General features: G+C 45.2%; 1 protein-coding gene across 1 annotated transcript in view; it reads right to left on the reverse strand.

Annotated features, from left to right (window-relative positions):
- The window catches only part of TBL1X (transducin beta like 1 X-linked), a 259,944-nt gene that overhangs the window by 221,972 nt on the left and 12,850 nt on the right, over positions 1 to 25,122 (reverse strand).

Raw genomic sequence — 25,122 nt, forward strand, 5'->3', positions numbered from 1 at the left:
CCATGGTCCAAGGAGCAAGAGAAGCATAGCTTTGCCATCTCACTGAGGCCCAAACTCAATCATCAAGCTGTCTGAGTCCCTCACCACAGTCCAGGGCCACAAGGTGCTGGGCTCATCCATGTTCACAGTAACTCTTGTTATGACGATGGATGCCAACAATGGTATCTTTTGCACACTCACTCTGAGTGACATGGGAAAAGAGAACTTTGCATGTATTGCCTGTCAAACTCCAAAGTCAATCAAGACAGATGTTACTATGCCCAACTTGCTCTCGGTCACACCACTAGGATGGGTGGGGACTGAAATACAGGTCAGTCTGACTGCAAAGTCCTTGTACTTGATTGACCCCCCTTATGCTATGAGGTCTCCACTCATGATCCCCTGAAAGAGTCCTGTGTACTGTCCAGCTACACTGTCCTATGTGGTGAGAAGAAAATGAATGAGGACTGGGGCATCTAGGGCTTCCCACAGACTCGCAGAGCTTCTGGCTGCCAGCCCCTCTGACACTGATGGCCAGATGGTCTTGGCTGCTGTGGGGCTGCCCTGTGCACTGTGGGATGCTCAGCAGTACCCCTGCTCTCCATCCATTAGATGACAGTAGCACTCCTTAACCCAGTGTGACAACCAAAACCATCTCTAGACATTGCCGAGTGTCCCCTGGGGAACAAAAATGACCTTTCTGATTGAAAAGCAATGCACAGACATCCCCCACCTTCCCCGGCAGACATTAGGATGGGTTGTGCATGCTCTGGGCACAGGGCCCTGCCACACTGTCTCAGCTCCCTCACAGCACTTGCAAGATTCTCAATTCCCACACCACCGCTACTGCAGGAGCCCCAGGAGGGGCACCCACCACAATTGGGTAGGTGCAGGTTCTGTTTGGGAGAGTAGATTTTTTTTTTTTTTTTTTTTTTTTTTTTGAGACAGAGTCTTGCTCTTGTTGCTCAGGCTGGAGTGCAATGGCGCAGTCTCGGCTCACTGCAACATCCACCTCCTGGGTTTGAGCGATTCTCCTGCCTCAGCCTCCCGAGTAGCTGGGATTACAGGCACCCGCCACCACGCCCGGCTAATATTTTGTGTTTTTAGTAGAGACGGGGTTTCATCATGTTGGCCAGGTTGGTCTCGAACTCCTGATCACTTTCAAGTGATCTGCCTGCCTCGGCCTCCCGAAGTGCTGGCATTACAGGCATGAGCCACCGCACCCGGATTTTTTTTTTTTTTTTTTTTTTTTTTTTGAGACCGGGTCTTCCTTTGCTGTCCAGGCTGTAGTGCAGTGGTGCCATCATGACTCGCTGCAGCCTCCAACTCCTGAGCTCAAGTGATCCTCCTTCTTCAGCCTCCCATGTTGCTGGGACCACAGGCATACACCACCATGTCCGGCTAAAAAGAGATGGGGTCTTGTTATGTTGCCATGCTAATCTTGAACTCCTGGGCTCAAAGCTATCTTCCCGTCTCAGCCTCCCAAAGCACTGGGATCACAGGTGTGAGCCACCACACTCAGCCAAGAGCAGCTCCTTTTTTTATTTTTTGAGACAGGGTTTTGCTCTTGTTGCCCAGGCTAGAGTGCAACGGCCTGATCTCAGCTCACTGCAACCTCTGCCTCCCAGGTTCCAATGAGATTCTCCTGCCTGCCTCAGTCTCCCAAGTAGCTGGGGTTATACACGCCTGCCAACACGCCTGGCTAATTTTTGTATTTTTAGTAGAGACAGGGTTTCACCATGTTGGCCAGGCTGGTCTCGAACTCCTGACCTCAGGTGATCCACCCGCCTCGGCCTACCAAAGTGCTGGAATTACAGGCATGAGCCACTGCACCTTGCCAGAGCAGCTCTTAAGAATTCTAACATCAAATGAGACAGCCCTGACTCAAGATGATCATGCGTTCTTCTGGGGCTGACGTTTGTCCCTTTATGTGATGATCTTGGCCAGCTTGTGACTGAAACAGGATGCGAACATTTTAACTGGATGGCCCCCTTGACCAGCAGTAATAGTTCTGTTCCTCTCTCAGCCTCACAAACATCAGCGTTTTTTATTCACTCTTTCCCCTTTCTCCTCCGACCTATATGGCTGCCCACTGGTACAATGCTGAGTAACTTCCATTACCAGGGACAGCACTCTCTTTCATCTTTTTATTGTCCTTTCCCTCCCTGTAATGACTAGTGGGTGAGGTCCTCAGGTCACATCAAGGGCAAGCTGGTCTCTAGCATGTATGTGACTCTGCAATGGACAGGAGTGGTGACAAACATCTCAATCTATGACCCTCTTTCAGGGGTTCTGGGAAGGGCACTGATCATGCTGGCATAGTCTAGCCACAGACAATCAGGACACCCAACCATGAGAAAGGGCAGTGGGAACCAAGGAACACATAAGAAGGCTCTATTGCACCATGTTAATGTCGGCGACCAGGGCTGTCCACCATTCAGTGACAGCCTGTCACCCATGAGCGCCTCCGCAGGGACTGCTCCTCAACAAAGCCACCGCGCTGCTCTCTGCATCAGGGGAGCCAAGGAAGCAGCGCCTGCTGGAGGGGAGACATTCCAGAACCCCTACCCAAGCCCAAGACCTCAGCAAGGGGGGCGTCTCCCGGGCAAAGCGGCCTGATAGATGTGGAACACAGCAAAGCCTCCTCTATCTCATCATTAATGTCCCAACTGCCTTGGGCTCAGATCTCAGCACTGTGCAACCCGAAGAGGAAACCCAGCTCGCAGACAGCACGCAAACCCTAACTGCAAATCGGGAAACTCCTGCCTCCATGTCCCCAAAGGGCAGTAGAGCGGGGGCAATGTGATTCCCCCACAGGCTTGCTCCAAGACAGTGACCTCAAGGGGCAGCCAGTCTCCTGTGGTCTCTGCAGACTTGTCAGATACACGCAAAGAAGGCAAGGGCTGGATCAGCACCTGCTGTGGCTCTCAGTGCTCCTGAACAAACTGCTGGGAGCCCCGGCCCAGCTCAGCCCTCCAGGGCTCAGCCACAGAACTGCCAGGCCTTTGCTCAGGACTGCATGCTGCACATCCATTAGTTTGTTCATCAAGGAGCTGTCAGGGAAAGCAGATTCCTCATTCCAGTTCTCTAGGGCCTATAGGTTTCCAACCTTATTAGTTCAGGGCAGGCTCAAAGGCAGGCGTAAAAACCCTCTTTCCAGCTAGAATTCAATGCATGCTGCTCACCGTCACTCTGACTCACTTCAACAGCCATCTGAAAACACAGGACGCTGTCCTCTTCCTTCTTTGCCTTATAAAATGAGTGACGGAGCAACTTAAATGAGGGCCTATCTTTGTTCTCGTAACAGACTGATTATGTCAATGACCTTTACTGATAAAACTATGTGTAGGTATCCATGTTATTGAAACGACCCAGACAGAGAACAGAAATCAAATCATTATTTGAACAAAAGACAAAAAAAGAAAAATTAATTTGTATCAAATTTGAGAAACGCATTAGCTGGGAGTAAAGAGCAGGAAAGGAAAAATGCGCCGGGCACAGTGGCTCATGCATGCTTGTAATCCCAGCACTTTGGGAGGCTGGAGCAAGAGGATCACTTGAGCCCAGGAGTTCCAGACCAGCCCGGGAAACTTAGGGAGACCCCATCTCAAAAGAAAGAGAAGAAAGAGAGGAGGAGGGAGGAAGAGAGGAAGGAAGGGAGGGAGGGAGGGAGGGAGGGCGAGAGAGAGGGAGAGAGAGGAGAGGGAGGGAGAGAGGGAGGGAGAGAGGGAGGGAGGGAGAGAAAGACAGAGAGAAAAGAAAAAAGAAAAAGAAAAAGAAAAAGAAGGAAGGAAGAAAGGAAGGAAGGAGAAAGGGGGAGGAAGGGAGGGAGGGAGAGAAAGAGAGAGAGAGAAAAAGAAAAGAAAAAAAGAAAAAAAGAAAAGAAAGAAGGGAAGGGAAGGAAGGGGAGGGGAGGGGGAGAGAGGGGAGGGGAGGGACGGAGAGAAAGAGAGAAAAAGAGAGAAAGAAAAGAAAGGAGGGAAGGGAAGGAAGGGGAGGGGAGGGGAGGGAAGGAGAGAAAGAGAGAAAAAGAGAGAAAGAAAAGAAAAAGAAAAGAAAGGAGGGAAGGGAAGGAAGGGAGGGAGGGAGGGAGAGAGGGGAGGGGAGGGGAGGAGGGAGGAAAGAAGGAGAGAGAGAGAAAGAGGGAGAAAGGGAGGGAGGGAGGGAGGCAGGAAGGGAGGAACACGCTAATCTCGATCTCCTGGGCTCAAGCAATCCTCCTGTCTCAGCCTCCCAATGGAAGCACACTGTTTTGGGTATCCACAGATATGAAGAGAACGTTTGAAATACCCACCAACTATCTGTGATTAGCACCTACATTTGTGTTACTCGTAGCCAATGTAGCTTTCAAGTTTATGAAACGTAGCACCCCCTGAGCTTAACTACCTGGCTGCTGATGTCTTTGGACATCACCGTATTTGTTATGTTAGGGTTCCTTTTGCTAACTGCTTTTGTGGGCTTTCAGGCTTTCTCTGTGTAAGTCTTTTTTTTTTTTTTTTGAGACGGAGTCTGGCTGTGTCTCCCAGGCCGGAGTGCAATGGCAGGATGTTGCCTGACTGCAACCTCCACCTCCTGGGTTCAAGTGATTCTCCTGCCTCAGCCTCCCTAGTAGCTGGGAGTACAGGCACACACCACCACACCCAGCTAATTTTTGTATTTTTTTGTAGAGACAGGGTGTTGCCATGTTGCCCAGGCTGGTCTCAAACCCCAGGTTCAAGTGATCCCCCCACCTCGGCTTTCCAAAGTGTTAGGATTACGGGCGTGAGCCACTGTGCCAAGCCATGGATATCTTTAATGACAAGAACTGTGTGCGTTTGGTTTTCAGACCAAGTGGAGACTTATTTACTTTGTAGCCCTGATGGTTACATGTCCAACCAAAGGTTATTTAATATTCTCATCACTTTAGACGCTGTAATCATAAGTGTGTCATCTGTCCTTGAAACATGTTTTCAACGATGGAATTTTTAAATATGGGACTTGAGTTTTCAGCACTCTCAAAATTAGAAGGAAAAGGAAAGAGTTGTCCAGAAAAAGGTCATTCTCATGGTCATGAGTTTAAACAACCTTAACCACAGACAGACAACCAGCGTCCTCTCATGGTCATGAGTTTAAACAACCTTAACTACAGACAACCACCGTCCTCTCATAAACCCAACAATCCACTTCATCTCTTGGTTCCCTTTCCACCCTCATTTGGGGTAGGAACGGCTGATCCCATCAACCAGGTGAGAATCATCTCCATGATTCCTCATGCCACTGACTGGCTTCCATTATGGGTGTAATCATCTTCTGAATAAGAGATAGTGGATTTTTCTCAGCAAGCAACACACAGGAGTTCTTCTCATTTCAAACAGCATTATTGCACCTTTAAAAGATTCCATTGAATTGAACCCAAAGAGGCTGCCAGCATTTGCATTTGACCACTTGTAATTTAAAAGAGCCAGTGTCATTTGGTTCAATCTAACGTGGGTGCAAAATAATTGGTATGTACAACTGAAGTTAAAAGTTTGTTTTCCAACTGTGTCAGCCCTGGGGGAGAGGGCAAGACTCTCCTATCCTTTCCAGAAAGACAGAGTTAGAGTTGCAAATCCACCGTGCTCCTTTGGAGATGCCTCCCCACTCCCAGCCCCCTGTAATCACTGAGCAAGGCCCTCTGGCTATAAGCAAGGGGCACTCTTTGCTCTAGGGTTCCCTGGCTTGTTGGCCAAAACCTTATCCGTTATGCATTGCAGTGTGGGGCTTTCCCTAGTCAGTCCCCACCTCTCTCATCTCCTCAGGCCATGTCCTCAATTTAAACACTTGTACCCCAACTCCTCCTCACTGCATGCTTTCCAGAGGGCCAAAGTGACACACTGGCTTTCATGGTGACTCCTTCAAAATCTCTCCCAAAATATCAATGTGTATTGTGTACACACACTATCAACACTACACTACGTATACACACACAGCCAAGCCTTGTTATTTACGGATTCCGTGTCTGTGAATTTGCCTATTAGCTAACATTTATTTGTAGCTCCAAAATCAGTACCTGCAGCACTTTCATAGTCATTCTCAAACATGCAGAGAGCGGCTGTGTCACCAAATGCATGTGTTCCCAGCTGAGGGTGAACGAGGCTCTCACTCTGTGAACAAGTGTCCTTTTCGCAGTCTATTCACAGTGCCAGTTTTTTGAAATGTTGTAGTTTCTGGGTGACTTTGCTGCTTAAAATGGCCCCCAGATGCTGCAGTGCTGTCTCATGTTCTGAAGCACAAGGCTGGGATGCGTCTTAGGGGGAAAATACGTGCGTTAGATGAGGTTCGTCCAGGCGTGAGTCACAGTGCTGCTGGCGTGAGTGCAATGTAAAGGAACCAGCAGAAACACACAATGGAAACACATACAACAAAGTTATGCACTGATTGCTTGACAACATTGTGACCAGAGGTTCACAGAAGCCTCACCGTGCATTTTCCCTAGGGGGGATGCTTTCTATAAAGCCTCACAGAAGCATTTTCCCTAGGGGGGATGCTTTCTATAAAGTCTCAGCGACTTTATAGAACACAGCTCCAGTGAATAATGGGAATCAAGCGTACGCGTGTACAACATGAAGATGTAGCTATCCCAGTAATCTGTCGGACCTCAAAAAAAGAAACCGACACCCATCTTGCCGCATTTTCACATTCCGTAGACATCCCTGAATGACCCGTCACTATCCCCTCTCCCTTATGCACTGTTTCTCCTGCTCCTCCACCCTCGATGGTTCCTGCCTTTCTCTACTAAATCAGGGCTACATACTTATAGGATAGCCGCGCTCCATCAGAGAAGCCTCTCTGCCCATAGCCCTTTTATGTAGGTGAAATTTGATTAAAATGAATGTCAAGTCAAGGGCAGCTGCCAGGGCCAAGGAGAAACTGCAGGCAATGAGGGGCAGAGATGAACCTTTCCCTCTGTAGACTGATAGCTTTTGAGCTATCCCGCACATGAGGCCCCAACAGCCCCCTTCAATTCCCATGACTCAGCATCTCTCAGGAGCAGCTCTGGTGTTTGTCTCCATGTTTTACGCGGGAAATGGATGGAAAAAATGTAGTACTCAGGGCGAGAAGCAAGCGTTGGTTATGAAACATCATGTCAACTCCTCCTTCCTGTTGTACAACTCCTCTAAGACCTGATGTGGAAACGTTTCCAAGAAAGCAAATGAGCAAAAACAAAGACTCAAGACCGAAATTTCTCTTGTAATGTGAGTGATCCTAACAATGAACCAAATAGGTTTTAACACATTCACCTTCATGGAGAACTGTTCTAGCCCGAATTCTAAAAGGACCAAATGTATCAGGCAGGAAGGAATCCTTTAAAAAGAGATCAAAGACTGCTTAAGCAAATTCACAAAAGATGACCAATTTTCAATGAAGATTCTCAAGTTAAATATTTTTTAAATTTTTTTAGAACTTTTTTTTAAGTTGAAGAAGACTATGAGTTGATTCTCCAAGGACTTTAAAGGAAAACACCTATCACCATGCTTAAAGGCAACACCTGTCACCATGGTTTGAGCTTGTATATCTTCCAAAGAGAACTAAGATAATGAGATAAAGGTAATCGTATTCCTTACTTCCATTTAGACTAAGTGTTTGAACTTGATTTTCTCTGATAGGGTCTAAGTCGGCTTTTAATTATGTCAGACGCACATGAGCAGATAACCAAGAAGTACCCTCAGACCCTGTAAGATAACCCTAGAGTATGGAATACGCTGGAGTGTTCTGGCAAATTCTCTTCTGGAATTTGGTTCCTTTCTTTCTTGGTTCCTGTTCAAGGCAGTTGAGTCACTCTAACTTCCAGTCAACATAATAATTATACAAATCCGCTGTGATGCCAAGTGAAGATCCCAAAGACAACGCTGTAGCCACTGGACCACACCACATGCAGCTCTCAGCGCTGGCAGTGGGGGCATGATCCCCCATAGCTCCATCAATTCAGATCAAGGGCTGTGAACAGTCTCGAAGATGAATTACAGTACGGTGCTAAAACAACCTCAGAGAACGCTTGTCCCAAGCCCTGATATGACAGAAAAAAAGAGACAATTCCTATATTTTCCTGGGACCAGTATCACAGGGGTGGTTAGGGACAGCATCAGGACTAAACTCAACATTTCTGCTCCCATGAGAGGTTCCTTCCAAGAAAATAGCCAGTATATCAAACAACAACAAAAATCTACAATTACACGGGTTTTTTGGTTTTTTTTGAGACAAGGTCTTACTCCAGTTGCCCAGGCTGAAGTGCAGTGGCATGATCTCAGGATCTCAGCTCACTACAGCCTCAACTTTCCAGGCTCAGGGGATCCTCCCACCCCAGCCTCCCAAGTAGCTGCGACTAGGCACATACCACCACACCTGGCTAATTTTCTGTATTTTTAGTAGAGATGGAATGTCACCATCTTGCCCAGGCTGGTCTCCAACACATGGGTCCAAGCAATCTGCCTGCCTCAGCTTCCCAAAGTGCTTGGGTTATAGGCATGAGCCATCATGTCCAGACTACATGGATCTCCCTTGATTTAATCCAGGCAATCATAGATGAGTCCTGGAACTCAAATCGGGCTTAAATAACCCCAATTTCCAAATAAATGAATCAACTAATCCGCAGAAGTCTTCATTTCCTTTTATACATGCTGTACAAGGGGGCCGTGAGAACAGGTTCCCTGCAAGAAGTTAGACTTCCTAGAGGAGCCAGGCAGGAAAATCAGAATCCTCTCCCTCTTGATGAATGAGACAATCTTCCAAGGGACTTAGAGATTGCTTATGTGATAATGCCAGTTCCTGTTCCCTAAGGCACAGCGTAGCAAGTGGGAAAACATCACCTCCATTGAGCATAAAGAGTTCCTAGAAAGCATTCTGGCAAGTGGAATTGAGACTCTGCCCTATGGCACTGATAAGAAGCAGGTGGAGGGAAATGACCGGCAGAATCTCTCTCTATCACACTCCCAGTCACATAGTAATGCACTCCATTCATCACTGGCTCAGAAACCCAGCCAATGCCAAAATCGCATTGCTTGTCCTCAAAAATATGTCTTCAAGCACATTCCCAAATGATTTCATCCTTCCATTCCTTCCTCCCCTTCACACACACACACACACACACAACACACACACACACACACACACCCTCTAGCCCCAATCTCAACAATATTCCACTCCCTGCATCTGATACCATGCACTTTGTATCACCGTGCTATCAATCGATCAACAAAACGTCTTGGTACAGAGGCATACAGAACAGAAAGGAAGTCTGATTCCTTCATATGTTGCCTCTAGCTCAAGGCCTCTGGCACAAGTCACAAACACTGCAGGCCTCCACAAAATGCTCACACCAGCTGAGGTGAGGGCTCCCTTTCCAAAAACAGACGCTGGTTTTCTCACTACTAAAATCTGACTTTCAAGAGGCTGGCTCATTTTAATGTACAGTTTCTTTAGACAAAACATGATTAGAAATGACCAAGACTGGCAGCATAATGACATCTGAAACTGTTAGTCCTGCACTTGGAAAAGTGGCAGTTAAAAAAAAGCGCAACATGGCTTTCTCATTGTTTTAATGAAGCCAAGTCCTCTTCTTCATTTAGTTCACATACTTCTATTTTCATCTTCTCTTTTACTATGCATGAATTTCTAGGTCATCTGCTTGTCAGACACACCAGCTTAGTGTCTTAACAGCCAAGGGATGAGAGGCAAGTTAATAAAATAGTAAAAAGAGCAACTGAGAGATGGACTCTGTTCCTCTCCCTGCATCCCACAAACCACTAACTGTCCTTCCCACATGGGGATCAAGGAAGAACAGAAGCCTTGCTCTCACAACTACTCCATGTACACAAGGAGAACCACTTCAGTGAATCAATACTAACACTCCCTTCAAAAAGTATTTTATAACAAAGTCATTTCTATAACTTGCTGGTATAGCCCCCAGAGGCAATATTTGGCTGATCTGAGCATAGCAAATTTCAGGTAACACAGCATCCTCCATAGAAATGCTTGCCGCACACGTTCTAAAAGGAAATCTGTCCTTGCTTGCTGTGTACAATTGAGGTGGGGAATGGAGAAGCTTTAACTCCCTGAACTGTACTTCTGTTGTCCTATCAGCAAGCAATTCCTGGTTTTTTTTTTTAATATCTGAAACATTTCAATCACCAAAACAGCTTGAGGGTAGGAGAAGAAAGGAGGCTGTCAGCTTGCCAATGACAAGGCCTTCTTCTCCTAATCGCCACACAGAAACCGAGCATCAATATGCCAACCATTCAGCCCCAAAAGCCTAGAACACAGGATTTATAGCAAGGTATAAAAAGCTGGTCCACGCATACTTGATAAATGAGTCTTTAACCACAGAGCACAGAGCACAACTCACATTGCAATTGATACCATTAGCAACTGACTGATCATTATCGTGTGCTGAGTACTGTGCAGAGTAGAAACAAAATATAAAGCATGATCATTGCGATTATGAACTTACTGGCCACTAGCTGGGTGTGGTGGTATGCATCTGTAGTCTCAGCTACTAGGGAGGCTGAGGCGGGAGAATCATTTGAGCCTGGGAGGTCGAGGCTGCAGTGAGCCGAGATCATGCCACTACACTCCAGCCCGGGTGACAGAGTGAGAGTCTGTCTCAAAGGAAAATATATATATATATATATATACACACACACACACACACACACACACATATACTGACCAAGTGCAGTGATGCAGTGGTACAGTGGCACACACCTGTATCCCAGTACTTTGGGAGGCCTAGACAGGCGGACTGCTTGAGCCCAAGAGTTCAAGACCAGCCTGGGCAATAATAGTGAGACTCCATCTCTACAAAAACAATTTAAAAACTAGCAGAGCATGGTGGCATGCACCTATAGCCCCAAGTTATTCAAGAGGCTGAGGCAGGAGGATTGCTTTAGCCCAGAAGTTCAAGGCTACAGTGAGCTATGATTGAGCCACTGCACTCCAGCCTGGGTGATAGAGTGAGATCCCTTCTCAAAAAAAAAAAAAAAAATTAAAAACAAATTTTTTAAAGAATTTTACAATCTTGCTGGTGAGCAGGAATAAAAGGACAGAAGAAACAGCTGGCAAAAGGCCACTTAGAAAAAAAAAAAAGCTCATAATAGAAATCTAATAAAACACAGATTTTTCCCACACCAAATAAATGGCCCATTTATTAAGCTACTAATAAACAGCAAGAGCAAATACTTAATACAACAAAGAATTAATACAAGACAAGCAGAAGATATTTTTTAATTACAGAAGTAATAGATCTAGCTAAGACCCTGGGTTTGAATTCGTCTCTCCACACAACTATCTGCGAGATATTAAACCTTCCTTCCTAGATGTGTCTGTGCCTACTTACATGGAAAGAATCACCAATTCCCCTTCCCAGTTGAAACAGTCTTGCAGGACATGGTTCTCAAACTACAAAGTGCATGAAAATCACCTGAAAATTGCCTGTTTATGCAGGGTTTCTTGGCCACAGCACAACTGACATTTGTTGGGCCAGATAATTCTTTGAGGGGGGTTGTCCTGTGCACGTTAGAGTGTTTAGTGGAACCCCTGGCGTCTGCCCACTAGATGCCAGGAGCAACCCCCACCCAGCTGTGAAAGGCAAAAATGTTTCCAGACAAGAACAGGGCTCTAAGATGGAATCAACAAAGCTGCAGGTTTAACAAGCACCCTGGCTAGGTGCAGTGGCTCACACCTGTAATCCCCGCACTTTGGGAGGCCGAGGTGGGGGGATTGCTTGAGCCCAGGAGTTCAAGACTAGCCTGGACAACATGATGAGACTCTGTCTCTACTAAAAAAAAAAAAAAAAAAAAGTTTAAATATTAGCTGAGTGGGGTGAGCGTGCACCTGTATTCCCAGCTACTCAGGAGGCTGAGGGGGAGGACACTTGAGCCCAGAAGGATGAGGCTCCAGTGAGCCATGATCTCACCACTGCACTCCAGTTTGAGTGACAGAGTGAGATCCTGTCTCAAAAATAAAGCAATAATAAAAAGATAACAAGCACACAGTGCTTCAAAAATCCACCAACAGAGCTGATTTTCTAGGGTAGGACTGCATGTATTCACAGTCTCTTCCACAGGGATCATCTTCCCTTCCACCCACAAACATAGCAGAGGCACTGCAATGCTAACTCTTCCATCCTCCCATAATGGAAGTCTATGGCTGCTCCCTTTGCCATGTGATTTTTCAGGGATTTCAGACTAGAACAGCCCTCGCCAACCCATGGAGGCTGGACCTCACCATGGGACTTGTTTTGGTCAATGGGATGTTAGGGTAGTGACAAAGACTTTAAAAGTGCCTGCATGATTTATCTTGGTTTCCTATACCTGATGGGAGAGGCACAAACAACATGTCCCAGGGTCCCCTGATAAGGAGACACATCATTTCAACCCTAAGACTAGCCCAGAACCTGACCAGGCCTTCCTATTCCCATATAAGCCCAGGAGAGACACAGCTAACCACTGACTAGTGAGCAGAAATGATTTAAGCCTCTGAATTTGAGGGCTGTTTGTTATGCAACATCAGCATGACAGAAAGCTGACCAGTACACTCCCAAACTATTTGTGGGCCAAAATGCTGATTAACAAGCTAATTATTGTTGAGTCTTCTGTCCCTAACTCCACCAGTCTCCTTCACCATTTTGTGAAGCCACGAACCCAGGGGCTCTTGATCCAGGCCCCAGAAATCCACACACAGCATCTGCAAAGTCCTGGGAGCCAGGCCCCACCTGCCACCTCTGCTTGCTTCATGGTGATCTCATTCCTTATCCACAGCTGACACAGACTCTGAGACTCCAAGTCCAGAAAAGTAGCTCTGGCAGAGTCCCTGATAAAGTCCCAAACCGAGAGTGGCAGGGCCCAGAGCAGGGGGTTCTTGGGAAGGAAAGAGGACCTCAACACACAAGTGTGTCTCTGAACTGTTCAGCAATCTCGGGGCTCTCCAAAATGGAAAGCAAATCCCGGCTCATTCAGAGGGAATCAACACTGAGGGCAAGCACGGTGGCTCAAACCTGTAATCCCAGCACTTTGGGAGGCCAAGGAGGGAGGATCGCTTGAGACCAGGAGTTTGAGACCAGCCTAGGCAACAAAGTGAGACTCTGTCTCTATTAATCACTCACAATCAACCAACCAATCAATCAAGACTCAGTGAGTGAGCAATACAAACCAAATGGCTCAACAGTACCAGATTTCTCAATTATTCAAGGGACAAAACACAAATGTTAAATAAGCCTATGAATCTTGCAGGCTTCAGAGGAGCAAATTAAGAGACAGAAACAAAGGAAGTAAGGCTCTCCTTGAAGACTGACAATGTAGTAGGCAGAATAATGGCCCCCAAAGATGCTCATGCCCGAATCCCTGGGACCTGAGAATATGTTTCCTTATATGGTAAAGGGGACTTTACAAATGCGATTAAATTAAATATCTTGAGATGTGGGGATTATTCGGATCTTCCGGGTGGGCCCCAATATAATCACAGGAGCCCGTAAAAGTGGACAGCCTTCCCCAGCCATGGTCTGAGAGAGATATGCCTATGAAAGGACAGTCAGAGAGGTGCTACGCTGCTCCTCTGCAGATGAAGGAAGGGGCCACAAGCTCCGGAGTGCGGCCAGTCTCCAGGAGCTGGAAAAGGCAAGGAAGCCAATTCTCCCCTAGAGCTTCCAGTAAAGAAAGTTGTGGCCTTGCTAAACCTTGATTTTAGCACGGTGAGACCCATTTCAGACTTCTGGCCTTCAGAACCATAAGATAATAGTTTTTGCTTAAGCCAGTAAATGCAGTCACTTGTTACAGCAGTGACAAGAAACGAATATGATCAATTCTAACACCAACCAGCAAAGTACGATGGCCTTCAGTCTTATCAGTAAGTCCTTCATTGCAGGTACAGATGCCCCAGAAAATCATGTCCCATGAATGGTTTTAGAAAATCACCCTCCGTATTCTCCAACTCAACCCGGGAAAAGTAATTTTGGTCACACACAGACAAAAGGTTTGATAAATTCAGAAAAGTAAACAACCTTATGATTCTGTTCCTGGGTCAGTCAGGGTTGTGACGTTGGGGACGCCGTAGAAAACAGCCTAAGTCTTGCTGCTTGGAATCCCACGACCTCAGCTCTGGAAGGAACATCACACAACCCCTTTGGGAAACGCAAGCTTCCTAACTCTTTTTTTTTTTTTTTTTTTTTTTGAGACGGAGTCTCGCTCTGCCGCCCAGGCTGGAGTGCAGTGGCCGGATCTCAGCTCACTGCAAGCTCCGCCTCCCGGGCTCACGCCATTCTCCTGCCTCAGCCTCCCGAGTAGCTGGGACCACAGGCACCGCCACCTCGCCCGGCTAGTTTTTTGTATTTTTTTAGTAGAGACGGGGTTTCACCGTGTTCGCCAGGATGGTCTCGATCTCCTGACCTCGTGATCTGCCCGTCTCGGCCTCCCAAAGTGCTGGGATTACAGGCTTGAGCCACCGCGCCCGGCCAGCTTCCTAACTCTTATGCCAAGAAAGGACCTTCTGACTCCACCCAAAAGATGCAACACAAAAGAGACCTGCAGGCCCAGCTCTAGCTCACGAAAATTGTTTTCTACATTGACCTTTAGGTACAGGAAAGCCGGAGAAATGTGGAGAAACTACAGCAAATGGGAAGGGAGAAAATTACAGTTCATGCTAGAATAGAAGCTGAACTATAAACAATTTTATGAACAATGTTCCATTTGTGAACGATTTTCCATTTTAAATGTAATTGGAGGGAGGAGCAGCCTGTGTCTCTGGCTGACTTATCTCAGAACATTCTTCCACCTTCCTTAATCACCTGGGGTTTTGACAGAACATTTGCAAGAAACTAGAACAACACATACTACAACATGGATGAAACTCAGAAATATGAAGTAAGAATCCGGGCGCAAAAGGTAACACATCACACGATTCTGTATCTATGAAATGTCCAGAATAGATAAATCCATAGAGGCAGAAACCAGATTCAGGGTTGCCGGGGGGCTGGGGAGAAGGGGAAGGGGCAGTGATGTCTTAACAGGTACAAGGTCTCATTTGGGAGTGATGAAAATGTTCGAAAATTAGACAGTGGTGATGGTTGTGCAACTTTGTAAATACACTAGGAAATTCCTGAATTATATACTTTAGAGGAATGAGTTGCGTGTATGCTCAGTAAAGTGGTCATTAAACAAGAGAAGAAGAAACTAGGATATTAGCCAATGATTACAAGTCACTGCAAATCCAAAATTTAACCATCCTAAGGAGATAAGCCTCCTTACAGAGCCTGGAATCCTCCAGGAATCTGTTCCACCACTTCTCCTGAGTGAAGAATCTGAAAGGAATGAACTGAGGTCAACAGCAAAGATAAGAAGCGGTAACCAGAAGTACCTGCAGAATGCGCTCAGGGACAAAGTGGAAGAGCAGGGCATTATCATCAAATTCAAGAAGATGCTTTTGCAACAAAGAGTCCACAGTAATTTAAAGCTGCTCTCCGTCAATGAAAAAAGTCAAACTGTAAAACATTTGAAGAGATTTATTCTGAGCTGAATATGAGTGACCATGGCCCGTGACACGGCCCTCAGGGGATCCTGAGAACATGTACCCAAGGCGGTTGGGGCATAGCTTGGTTTTATACATTTTAGGGAGATATAAGATATCAAATACATTTAAGATATAGATTGGTTTGGTCCAGAAAGGTGGGACGACTTGAGGCTGGTTGGGGGGGGGGGGTGCGGTTCTAGGACAAAATTCTTCTGATTGGCAATTGGTTGAAAGAGTTATTATCGGCAAGGCCTGGTAGCTCATGCCTATAATCGCAGTACTCTGAGAGGCCAAGGCAGGCAGATTGCTTCAGTCCAGGACCTCGAGACCAGCCTAGGCAACATGGCAAAACTCCGTCTCTACAAAAAATACAAAAACTAACCAGGTGTGGTGGCACACACCTGTAGTCCTAGCAGCTAGGGAGGCGGAGGTGGGAGGATCGCTTGAGCCCAGGAGGTCAAGGCTACAGTGAGCTGTGACAACGCCATCACACTCCAACCTGGGCAACAGACCTTGTCTCAGTAATACAAAAAAAAAAAAAAAAAAAAAAGCTATTATCAATAGGAAAAAAAACGTCTGGGTACCATAAGGGGTTGCAGAGACCTAGGTTTTATCATGCAGATGATACCTCCAGGTAGTAGGCTTCAGAGAAAATAGATTGTAACTGTTGCTTATCAGACTCAAGGTCTGTGTTGATGTTAAATGCTGTTGGCTGTTCATGAATTCCAAAAGGGAGGAAGGCATAATGAAGCATGTTCAAACCCCCTTCCTGTCACGGCCTGAACCAGTTTTTCAGGTTAACTATGGAGTGCCCTGGCTAGAGGACGGAGTCCATTCAGATGGTTGACCAGAAGTATTACCTTTCTCCAAACTTAAAAAATAAAATAAAGTAAGTAACAAATACATCGATCATACACATCTTCTGGTAACTTTCTAGCTGCTCCAAGGCTTGTTAGATCAGACACCCAAAAGGCAAATTGGCCCCCTTTTGTGAACTGATTTGAGACTGGTTGATTTTGGCAGGGTAGGGGGATGAAGAGAGGATGGATTTTGTTTGCTTGTGAAAGGCAAGCTTGATGACTAGCTATGCTTTGCCCAAAGGTTGCAGGGGGCATAGTAGCACCTCAGAGCTCTTGGCACCAGGCACAGCTACAAACTCACCCCATGTGGGCGGGTGCTGACAACACAGCCCTGCCATCCCATCAGAAGGCCATCCCAGCATCTGCAGCAGAGGGCACAATTAGGCCCAATGAGAGCAGACTCCCATTTGGGGGAGTGTCATGGTTTGTGTTTTGCTAACATCAGAACCTGCCTCACCTACTCCAAGTTATTCTTGGTATCCGCCCCTTGCCATAACGAAGCCATGCCCAGAAGCCCAAAGAAAAGACTGACACATTCGATTACACAAACATGGGAGCTTGATGCTTCAAACCACAAGCAACATTACATGGCAAGGAATGGTCTAGAAGAGAAATACCTGGAACAACTAACAAACGATTAACTATCATAATTGACAAAGACTTCCTTTAAGGCAGCAGCCCTCGAAGTCTGTATGGTCCTTGAACCATGGGCACCAGCATCAGCTGGGAGCCCATTAGAAAGACAGTCTTAACCTAGCCCCTCATTCAATGAATCACAAACTCTGGGGATGGGATCTGCCACTCTGTGTGTTGGATTTTCTGGGGTTTGAGGGGAGTATTTATGCAACAGGGTCTTGTGCTCTATCACCCAGGCTGGAGGGCAATCACAGCTCACTGCAGCCTCGAACTCCTGGACTCAAATGATTCTCCACTGCAGCCTCTTGAGAAGCTGGACTACAAGTGCACACAACACCTGGCTTTTTTTTTTTTTTTTGTAGTGCCAGGGTCGCCCTACGTTGCCCAGGCTGGTCTCGAACTTCTCAGTTCAAGCTATCCTCCTGCCTCAGCCTTCCAAAGCGCTGGAATTCCAGGCATGAGCCACCGTGCCTGGATGCTCTCTGTGTTTTAACTCTGCAGGTGGTTCTAATACATGATGAAGTTTGAGAACCACTGTACAGCCATGTAAACATTTACAGCAGCATTATTCATAATTGTCACAATAAAAAACAAGGAAACAACCCAAATATTCAACAACTGGTGAACGGATACACAAACCACAGTGCATTCATACAGGATGGAGTCCTACCCAGCGATAGAGAGGAATGAGTTAGTGACACGTGCAACATGAAGCCCCAAAACCATGATGCTGCGGGAAAGACGCCAGGCAAAAATAGTGAGTACATACCATGTGATTTCAGTAATACAAATTGCTAGAAAATGCAATAGTCACAGACCGCCCACCAAAGGCTGCCTGGAGAAAGGAGTATAGGCAGGGGGAGAGACATTACAAAAAAGCACGAGTAAACTTTAGAGAGTGATGGAAATATTCTTTATTTTGATTGTGGTGCTGGTTTCACAAATATGGATATGTGTGTGTGTATGTGTGTGTGTGTGTGTGTGTATGAAAAAACGAGCCAGGCACGGTGGCTCACACTTGTAATCCTAGCACTTTGGAAGGCCAAGGCAGGAGGATCACTTGAACCCAGCAGTCTGAGACCAGCCTGGGCAACATAGGGAACCCTCATCTCTACAAAAAATTAAAAAATCATCCAGGAGTGGTGGCATGTGCCTACAGTCCCAACTACTCAGGAGGCTGAGGCAGGAAGATTGCTTGAGCCCAGGAGATTGAGACCAGCCTGGGTAACATAGTGAGACCTTGTCTCTAAAAAATGTATGTAAATAAACAAAGAAATAAAAAAGAAAAAACAGATTAAAACTGCACACTTCATACAAGTCTAGCTTACTGTACTTCGATATACCTCAGTAAAGACACAAAAATAAGGAAAGCAGATAATGTGAAACAAATATAATAGGAGTCCATTCGGATAAAGACCCAAGACTACCTATTAGCATATGGACAGCTGAAAGTGCTAGAAACACATCTATAATGTTGCACTCTAGACTGAATCCCCTGCCAGAGGGGAAGGAAGGGAGAACTCCACACTGCTTGGGTTCTTTGAAGTTCACATAGATTCAGTATCACCTGGGTGGGGTGGGAGGGATGCACTTAGGGGCAGGCAAAGAGACTTCAAAGAGACCGCATAGGAGTTTGTTAAGAGCACAGATCAGGGCTTGTTGGAGGGTGGAAAGCAGAGCCCGGCAGGCTTCAGGGGGAGGGAGGAAAAAGCCCAACCAGGCGAGAAGATGGGAGGAGGGTCAGCTCTTGTTGGGGGGAGTGAGGTAAAGAAGGCAGGCAAATGTGGACACTGGTTCTTCAGGGAACAGACACGGATGAACATGACCACCAGATCAAAGCCAAGGGGCACTCGCGGTTTCTCCATCTACACGGTCATTTCATTGTTCATTTGTAAATGAATACTTCTGAAGGGTTTGAAAGTCACTTTTTTCTTCTAAACTGAGCTCCAAAGTCTTGTTGGTCTTTTTGCTTCAGAAAAAAATCCCTATTTCCATGGAATGTATGAAAACTAAAAGATGCTTGTATTGCTTTCAAAGCCCCATGGGATTTTTATTCCTTCAACTTCATTACATCTTCATAGAGGATGTAAATACCTCATTTACAGCTACCACCAGGTGCAAAGCTTCTAAGGCAGGGTTTCTTAATTTCTGCAAGGCTGACCTTTTGGGGCTGGATGACTCTCTTGAAAGAGGAAGGGACCTTCCTCTGCACTGCAGGAGGCCATCCCTGGCCTCTACCCACTGGATGCCAAGAGTACACTTTCCTCATTTATAACCACCAAAAACTGTTCCCTGGGAGCAAAACTGTAACCGCCTGAGGGCTTCTTCCTGCCGGCTGCATGAAGAACATGGCATTTTAGTAGAGAAAGAGTTTAACAGACACAAGGCCAGCCACACCACATGGGAGATGGAATAACTAAGGGAAAGGCAATAATTAAGGGAAAGGAATAATCAAAAGAAAGGAAGATGGGGGGTGGGTTAGCTCAGATCTCTTTCACTGTCATCATTCTCTCACTGATACAACTTTTGCAAAGGTGGTTTCAATCCTCCCTCTGGCTTTCATACATCTTATCTTAAGGTGCTGGCTATAGAGATAGAAAAAGGGTGACGATCACTCTGGCTTCTTCCTGCTGACAGGGGGCACAGTTGCAGGGGCTGGTCCCAGGGGAATAGGAGTGAACTCACCACTTTGCAGCTACCTGCATGTACTCACGGGTGTATGACAAAGATGTTAATGTTCTTACTCACGGTTCTAGTACAACACTTAAGTCAACAGTAGACTATAGGTTGTTAGAAAGAGAGACTGGGATAAACAGGAAAGAGTAAATTTAAATATACTGTCCCATATCTTTTTAGTCAGTGTCCAAGTCTTAAGACTAGAGCAGTTAAACAGCTGTTTCCCATCCATATCAGGAGGTGGCACTACAGATAGGCTAAGCCTCTGTAAGAGGCATTTCCATAGACACGGAAGAAAAACAAAGATTAACATTGGGCACAATTTATCCAGACATTAGACTCAAAACATCTTTAGTTACAGAGGAGGAAGGTGGTGGCAATCTGACATGTTTTTCTCTTATAATAAGCTTCAGCTTGTAGGACCTCAGGAAAGAGGTAGTACAATTATTAAGGCCAACTTAGAAATGAAAGAAAAATTTGAAAGCATTAGTTTGGGGACTTGTAGTCCAGAAAGAATTTGGGATTCAGTCCAAATGACAGAAAACAATAAAAATTCAAAAATAAGGCCGGGCGCGGTGGCTCAAGCCTGTAATCCCAGCACTTTGGAGGCCGAGACGGGCAGATCACGAGGTCAGGAGATCGAGACCATCCTGGCTAACACGGTGAAACCCTGTCTTACTAAAAAAATACAAAAAAAACTAGCGGGCGCGGTGGCGGGCGCCTGTAGTCCCAGCTACTCCGGAGGCTGAGGCAGGAGAATGGCGGGAACCGGGAGGCGGAGCTTGCAGTGAGCTGAGATCCAGCCACTGCACTCCAGCCTGGGCGACAGAGCGAGACTCCGTCTCAAAAAAAAAAAAAAAAAAAAAAAAAAAAAAAAAAAAAAAAAAATTCAAAAATAGTGAACAAGACTAGATTCTAACAACAGGTGTTCTATAGTTTTTTCTGAAACACAATTTATCTTTCCAGTCCCTATTTTTACTAAAGACAAATCACATTAGGACTAATTTATGTGCAAAAATAAGTTCTATTCTTACTATACTCGGCCCAAGTGTTTGCATAAAGTCAGCAGGAACAATCATTTGCCATATAGGCTCCTTTTTAAAATTGGCTTTGCTGCAACTTTATTCCCTAAGAAATCTCAGATTAGACTTCAAAGCATTTAGTCCAGCCACAGATTTATCTGTGCCTGCAACTACTTCTATTAATTGGGTGAATGCCTCACCTCAAGAGCTCAAGATAATTTGGGGTTCCCTGACCTGTCAGAAAGTGACATTCTTACTCAGGAACCTGTCCAGGGACTGTGTAGACAAGGTATGAGGCCAGCTTACCCAAGGGGCTTTTATTGGCTCTGTAAGTCAACTTTGATTCCTTAAAGCAATCTGAAAGTCTGCCATTCCAATCAAAGGTTTGGTAAAATAACCAGTGTCTCCAATTGTGTCCTGCTACAAAAGACAACAGATTTGTATTTAACAAACAACTATAAAATCATAAATTAAGTATACTTGCAAACAGTTTTCAAATTCTAGAGAAATCAGGTAGAGAGAGAAATGTGCTTCAGATTTTGTTCACAAGAGCATACTTTATCCAATTGTTAAAAGCGATAAATAGCTCAAAAGAAAAAAAGGTTTTCTGGAGTCTGAAAAACAAAAGAATTAGCAATGTTTCAAATGAAAAGCCACAAAAAGATTATTTTGGTCTTCCATTAGTTCAGTCCATGTAATTAACTCCTGTTCTGCTCAATATCCATGAACACATTAGCTCTTAATGGGAGCCTTGGAAGCTTTTTCCTGTATTTTAAAGTCACAAACTCCAAAGTTATCAGAAAACTGTCACAGTCCTATAGCTGATTATAAAATCACCTTGAAAACAACCAAAGTAAAACAATTGTGGATGACAAAAGTTTCAGAACAGCCACAGTTAAGGTCTGGTCATCTCTGTGGCATACAATAATTTAACATAAAATCATAATTATTACTGATAACATATACTAAGACATATCAGAATTACAGGAAATGTTACACAATTCTGAAACACATACTAGCAACACATTCCTACAAATACAGTCCAAAGAAAGCCAAACACTATTGCGTACCTGACAATGCTTACTGTTACAGTTTTAGTACATCAAATAAGCCAAATATGTCTCTTTTGGACTTTAGAGTATTTAATATTAATTTTAATATTAATTTTAATATTAATATTAATTTTAATATTAATTTTAATATTAATATTAATATCTGGAAAAACCAGATGATAAAACCGGGGGGCTTAATTTAGATTTTTTTTTTTTTTTTTTTTTTTTTTTTTTTTTTTTGAGGCGGAGTCTCGCTCTGTCTCCCGGACTGGAGTGCAGTGGCCGGATCTCAGCTCACTGCAAGCTCCGCCTCCCGGGTTTACGCCATTCTCCTGCCTCAGCCTCCGAGTAGCTGGGACTACAGGCGCCCGCCACCTCGCCCAGCTAGTTTTTGTATTTTTAGTAGAGACGGGGTTTCACCGTGTTAGCCAGGATGGTCTCGATCTCCTGACCTCGTGATCCGCCCGTCTCGGCCTCCCAAAGTGCTGGGATTACAGGCTTGAGCCACCGCGCCCGGCCTTAATTTAGATTTTGACTTTGGGAAGGTTTGTCAAATATCAAAGGTTTAAACACTTGATACTACAAAATAAAATCCCAGGTTACTAGAAGTCATTTATTTAGCCATAATAACTCAAGAATTTTTAAAAGGCAAAAATCTTCACTCACTGATAGAGGGGAAACTCAACTTTGCAAACAGGACAAAATAAAGACAGCATGAGGCTCCTCTCTCCTCGTTTCTCTGTCATTCATTCAAAAGTCAAAACAAAAAATATTCAACCTACAGAAAAACTAAATAATCCCCTTCAAATCTTAGCCAACTTGCTCATACCCACAGAACTTCCTTTACAACATTAATCCTTTACAAACCTTTTCGACTTGCTTAAACTTCGTTTTGTCCCATCACTCTTTTAAGATGATCCTTAAAATCCTCCGAACCAGACAAAATTATATTCCCTTTTACAAAAACCATTTTCCCAGGCCTTCTTACAGCCTCCCACAAAACACATTCTACTTTCCCACCAGGTGCGGTGGCTCACGCCTATAATCCCAGCACTTTGCGAGGCCGAGGCAGGTGGATCACCTGAGGTCAGGAGTTTGAGACCAGCCTGACCAACATGGAGAAACCTCACCTCTCCTAAAAATACAAAATGAGCTGGGGGTGGTGGCGCATGCCTGTAATCCCAGCTACGCGGCGGGAAGCTGAAGCAGGAGACTCGCTTGAACCCGGGAGGCAGAGGTTGTGGTGAGCCGAGATCATACTGTTGCACTCCAGCCTGGGCAACAAGAGCGAAACTCCATCTCAAACACACACACACACACACACACACACACACATATGCACGCACACATTCTACTTTCCTTCTACACCTTGCATGTAAAACTCTTTCTCCAGTAGTCTCAAATATACATGTTACAATCTTAACTTTCAGCAACTTTTATTTTTGGTGAAAAACCTGGTAAATAAGCAATTTTAACCATGTATAAAACTGCAGAACCCATGATTCTTCCCAGTCTAGCCAGGGGACGGCTAACTCCATGTGTCCCCAGGCCTTACCTAGAATCTAATGGATGTAAGACAGACAAGTCAAAGAATTATTAAAAGTCACAGAAGCAGTTTATGACCTTAAAACATCCAGCAAAGAGTATCTGACGTGCCTAATTTAGATAAAATGTGTGAACTTTGAAGACATTTTTATTCTACTTTACAAATAATCTTTTTGTTTGTTTTGTTTTGTTTTGTTTTTTGAGACGGAGTCTCGCTCTGTCGCCCAGCCAGGAGTGCAGTGGCCGGATCTCAGCTCACTGCAAGCTCTGCCTTCCAGGTTTACGCCATTCTCCTCCCTCAGCCTCCCGAGTAGCTGGGACTACAGGCGCCTGCCTTTTATTTTTTATTTTTTAGTAGAGATGGGGTTTCACCGTGTTAGCCAGGATGGTCTCAATCTCCTGACCTCGTGATCTGCCCGTCTCAGCCTCCCAAAGTGCTGGGATTACAGGCTTGAGCCACCGCGCCCGGCCTACAAATAATCGTTAAACTGTCTTTATTTTTGAAAGATCAGAGTCATGTGATGTAAAGCCATTAAAGTTTCCATATTCTGACAATGTTTAAGTGCTTATTTTTCTTTAAGCCAATTTTATTTCATTTTTGAGACAGAGTCTCACTCAGTTGCCCAGACTGGAGTGCAGTGGTGTGATCTCAGCTCACTGCAACCTCCGCCTCTCAGGTTCAAGCAATTCTCTTGCCTCAGCCTCCTGAGTAGCTGAGATTACAGGCGCGCGCCACTACACCCAGCTAATTTTGTATTTTTAGTAGAGACGGGGTTTCACCATGTTGGCCAGGCTGGTCTCGAACTCCTGATCTCGCCTTGGCCTCCCAAAGTCCTGGGATTATAGGCATGAACCACCGCACCTGGCCTAAGTCAATTATTTAGAGCTGTTTTATATAAACACTACGTAACAGAGACGAATACACAGACAGAAATGAAGAATCAAGACAGAAGTCCATTGATAGAAGCATTGAGGGAGAACAGGGGCTTTAAAACAGTATCTGTACACATATCAGCTTTAATTAAGTCGATTTCTAACTACAGAGCTCTGAAAAAGAAAAATCATTTTAAGATCTCTTTTTACTGGATTTCAGCCAGGATATTTCTGGCTTTTGAACCTTTTACTAAAGGGAACTTCCTATGTGAAATCAATAAGCCTTAACTAAGGGGATGGATTAACCATGAACGTAAGAGGTATCTCTCTAAAGAGCTGGTAAGCAATTTTTAAAAGATCTAGAATCTCCCCAAAGGTAGTTCGGCGAAAAGAAAATTGTAAAAACCTGAAAAGATATCTCAAAAGGCCAATCTTAGGTTCTACAACAGTGATGTTATCTGCAGGAGTAACTGGGAATTTGCGTATTTGACAATCTGGCAATGGTTCATGTCTTTGCTTTAGCAGCAATCAGGCTCCTCTCCTCCCCTATCCTGATGGCCCATCCTGATGGCCTCCCATTAGCATTACAGTTTGGGGGCAAGTTTTGAGTTTGGGACAAGGCCTGTTATCATTTAAACTGCAGCCTAAAAGTCCTCCAAGTTCACCTGGCCCAATAGCAGAGGAATATTACAGGAAAGGCAAGATGGGGAATGGGTTAGCTTAACTTACTGCTATAATTTTCCCACTGATAAAATTTTTGCAAAGGCGGTTTCAAAACTACCTTGGATTGAGGACCATAGAGCAGCGGTAGATCCTGGGAAAACATCCAGCTTCCCTCCAAGCCTGAGGTTCACAGGCAGGTGCTTTCAAGATGAAAGACAGGGGAAGCATAAGGGAGTGTGCGCCCTGGGATCCTGTGCTCAGCTCTCCAGGGACTTAGGCCACCTTTCTACAGGTAGCTCT

Source organism: Trachypithecus francoisi, unplaced genomic scaffold, assembly GCF_009764315.1.
Source record: "Trachypithecus francoisi isolate TF-2019V2 unplaced genomic scaffold, Tfra_2.0 Lachesis_group6, whole genome shotgun sequence".
Taxonomy (NCBI): Eukaryota; Metazoa; Chordata; class Mammalia; order Primates; family Cercopithecidae; genus Trachypithecus; species Trachypithecus francoisi.